Source organism: Ursus maritimus (genome assembly GCF_017311325.1).
Source record: "Ursus maritimus isolate PB19 chromosome X unlocalized genomic scaffold, ASM1731132v1 scaffold_X1, whole genome shotgun sequence".
Lineage (NCBI taxonomy): Eukaryota > Metazoa > Chordata > Mammalia > Carnivora > Ursidae > Ursus > Ursus maritimus.
In genome coordinates, this window is record NW_024423319.1 from 14,386,380 (window position 1) to 14,390,906 (window position 4,527).

The following is a 4,527-nucleotide window of genomic DNA, read 5'->3' on the forward strand; positions in this document are numbered from 1 at the left end:
CACTTGGGCTTAGAGAAAGCACCAGACAAAAAGTATTATCTACTGGGTCAGAAACTGACACTGGATTCAAAGTTGATAAATCCAGCAATCGACTCTCCGTAAGGAAAAAAATAAAAAGCAAAAAAAAATGATTTTCACCCCCTCAAAGATCCTGAAGTGAAATTTCCTCCAAGTTTCAATGAAGAATAATTGGAATATCTGTTTCTTTAACGAGTGGAAGAAGGTTGGGAAAACATCAAAATGCAAATGTGATGTGGGGTGGGGGAACGGAGGAGGAAAATCTCTTCCTCTGGAAAAAATGTACTTGAGGACCCAGAAAGTATAATCGTGGTCCAGGTAGGTATTTGGGTATATTTGTTTCATCTTCTCATTAATTGGACATGTTTGCCACCTCAGCACCTTTTTGCATTACCCATTTTAAAAATAGCATGCATTATTTTGAGTATCGCTGTCATAATATTCTTTTTATTTTGGAGATGCATGGCCTCAGTTTTGCAATCACTCTGAAGATTACAGTTTATCACCATTATTAAATATTTTATGTTATATTTCATGCACTTCTATAGACCTTTGAAGCTAATAGTTTAACCAGTGCCTGCTGATAGAATACATTATAAAGAAAGCTCATGAATTTATGAAGGAACACGCTCATACCATTTCAGCAATTGGGGAAAATCAGAAGGAAGGATGGTGAAAACAAATGAATCATATTTTGGTCACAGTGAAGTAACCATTTGGACCAAACTCTTTGATGTTGGCAAGGCCCCAGGGCCCAGTGAATTTCATTCTTCAAAGAAATAGTTATACCAACCATAAAATCCCTTTTAGTGTTCTCAAGATTAGAACAGGGGTGGAATATAGATAACTTCCACATCAGCACTGATACTTAAAGATACCGTTACATAATCATTACCCTAGAATATGCTTGAAGGAAGAAAATGGCGTCGGTGATTGACGTTTGACAACTTACACATTTTCCCAAAAGCAGAGGAGGGCAAAATCGGCTTGATCATTGCTTTTGCTCTGACCTCAGCTCCTGGCAGGTATGGAGACCCTCTTTCCCAGAAAGTGAATTGACAGCTGGCAAAATTGAGTTCTTTGACTTAAGTAACTGGTTCTACTCAGAATCAAAGGACAACAGAAATATTCTATCAAACCTCTCCTCCAAAGAACACAGAAGAACTGCTGCCATTGAAATGATACGGTTTTATAGACCGAATTCACATTGACTTTCTGAGTAGAATTTGAGTTAGTGACTAGAGACATTTTTGCACAATGTTCCTTACATCTGGAACATATTTATATTTCCTCCCATGTTAATATGTTCCAATTCTACACCGTTTTGAAAAACCACCTTCCTATAAGGGTTTTCTACCATCCCTTCCCATTTCCCCTTCTCCGACATCCCTGTCCCCTACTTGCAAAAGCAGAAGGAGGAAGAGAGGGAAGAGGAAGGGCCTGCGGAGGAGGAGACGGCGAAGAACAGCCAACAGAAACAAATAGCTCTTACTTACTGAGCAGTTACTGCGGAGGACGTGTGCTTCCTGTCCATGATCTCGTCCAATAATCCCAAGAACTCTCTCACAAAGGAAATATTGTTATTATTACTATTTTACAGAGAAGCAGACAAGCTCATATTAGAGGTTAACCATCCAAGGTCATTCACCTAATAATTATGGGATCTAAATTCCAACGGCAGGTCTGGGTGAGTCCACTGCTTCTGTTTTCCTATGAGCTTACTGAGGGCAGGGCCTCTGTCCGATTCAATAGCTTGCAAGAATAAGAGCTGAACGCTTTTATTTTTTTTGGCTAATTATGTGCATGCGTGTCAGAGAGCAAGAGGAAGTAAGATATTACTTTCGGTATAAAAAAATATCAAGCTGAGGGGCGCCTCGGTGGCACAGCGGTTAAACGTCTTGCCTTCGGCTCAGGGCGTGATCCCGGCCTTATGGGATGGAGCCCCACATCAGGCTCCTCCGCTATGAGCTTGCTTCTTCCTCTCCCACTCCCCCTGCTTGTGTTCCCTCTCTCGCTGGCTGGCTGTCTCTATCTCTGTCGAATAAATAAATAAAATCTTTAAAAAAAAATAAATAAAATCAGGGAAAAAAATATCAAGCTGAAAAAGGCTTTATTACATATGAATATTCTTTGGCTAATAATAATGATAGCATTAATAATTTTTATCTTTATACCCTTTTCCAGTTTCTGAAAATGTTCATCTGGTATAAAAGACATGAAAAGTTCAAAAAGTAGACCATAAGTGCAAATTTAATTATTATTGTAACAATAGCTAAAGAGTACATCTACTATATGATATATACTTAAGAATGCCTTCTTAAAATAATTTGCCTTGATGTAGAAAAAATAAGCCTTATATGTTAGGCTTCCAGATATTCAAATTGACATTAAGAGCTGTCGGAAATACTCAACACCTTTAAGCTCTGGAAAGTAACTCTATCAAAAGGGTTAGGTATTAGCATGGAGAATATCCACAATTAGGACAGCAAGATGAAATAGTACGAAAGCATGCCAAGACAGAAGTGAAAGATGTCCAATGGAAAACCACACTTTTCATTCCCCAAGGACACGAATTCTCAGTCTGTGCTAAAATTAAAGAAAATTTCTCCCTCAGTTCTTAGAATCTTTTGTCCAGTTTTCGCTCTTCAGTCAATCCCAGGAAAAAGGAACACAAGGTTCTATTGCTGTGGCAGCTGCTGGTGCTGTTGATTTCATAACCTAGCACAGCTCCTGGGCAGACACACAGCTGACCAGATTCACTGATAAAATGTGAGGCATCTTAAGATGTTAATTTCTGGAACCCTATTCCTTATGAGCTATGGAAGACTTATTCATACTGTGCTGAGTTTCTTAAAAGATAGTCAAACATAGACAAATTACACCTAATGGTAAAGAATGCCAATATTTTAATGGCTAAATGATATCTTCCCTTCTCGTGTGGCGATTTTCACTTTTTTAAACTGAAGAAAGAAAGGAAACGTGACACAATAGAAATGAGAAAAATGCGTGGCATGCAATGTCACCATTTAAGATGACAATATCAGCAAAGACAATTTAGATAAGAGCCACTGAAATGGGATAAAATTCAAGGAACATTGTTAAGAGCTACTACAAAGACGTTTGCTGGGGGTTTTAGAACAAGGAAACAGATGGGGAAAATAATTGTCTAATGTTTCTGTTAATGTAGCATAAAACCCCAATTATCTAGGCTGCTTGGGGAATCAGGTGTTTGGCTTAATGTTTTTGGTTAGCTGAGTTAGTCTAAAACCCAACAGTATCTCAGCCATTGTTGTTGAAAATTGTTCCAAAGAGGTTGAAAGCGCCTAGGGATTGTAAATTGCATTTTTCTTTGTGGACCTTGAAGTGTTTCAATCTGGTTTCTTGCAATGTTCTTCAAGGGCATCCATTCTGATTGGGCAGAACTATAATGGTAGATATGGACTCATAGACGAACCTTGGATACAACAGAATAATTTTGAAAAAATAAATATATAATGCGAATTTCTTTTGCATTGATTTCCCTCCTTCTTTTAAAGCACTGCCCTCCTGTGCAAGCAGTAATCGTGATTATCTCCTGGACAGAATTTGGGGGTTCTTAGGGATTCTCCTGACTCCTAAAATATTCTTAGCCATACCGATCACCATTAGAAATGTAGTCATTTGAAAGTATAAATTAATCATTTTAAAATACAATTATCCCTGGAATGGCTGAAAATTGATTTGTTTATACCATATTTTAAATTAATCTGATCAAACTATTTTCTCTCAGATAGCTACCTGAGTTGTATAAACAGATGGAATGGGACTTTTAATTGGGAAAGGGATTTTCGAGTATATAGGATTTCTAGGGAATCGTGCAATGCCTTCATAATAATTAATGAAAGAAAAAACTTACCCTTATCAAGAAGTGTTTTTAAACTCCTCATTATTAAAGTTGCCAGTGTTAAATTACCACTCTATTTTGTGATTGTCCCTTTTACTCAATATCATCCTTTTTTTTTTTTTTAAGATTTTATTTATTTATTTGACAGAGAGACAGCCAGCGAGAGAGGGAACAGAAGCAGGGGGAGCGGGAGAGGAAGAAGCAGGCTCCCAGCGGAGGAGCCTGATGCGGGGCTCGATCCCAGATCGCCAGGATCACGCCCTGAGCCAAAGGCAGACGCTCGACGACTATGCCAACCAGGCGCCCCATCAACATTATCCTTCAAAATACTACGTCTTCTGTGATGGCAGGGATGGTCTCCATAGCAATCATCATACTTGTATGGCTATAATTAATACGTAAAGTTAGGCTTTATCATTATATTCACTGTGCCTAGGATAGTCCCTGATATAGAGGAGACATTCAATAAATATTTGTTGAAAGGATAAATGTATTAATAATGTGAAAATATTTGTGAACAGTAGAGAGAAGAGATTTTTATAAATAGCAACTGGTATTATTATTATTATTATTATTATTATTATTATTACTATTTCAAAAGTACTCAGAATATTTATAAAGGACGA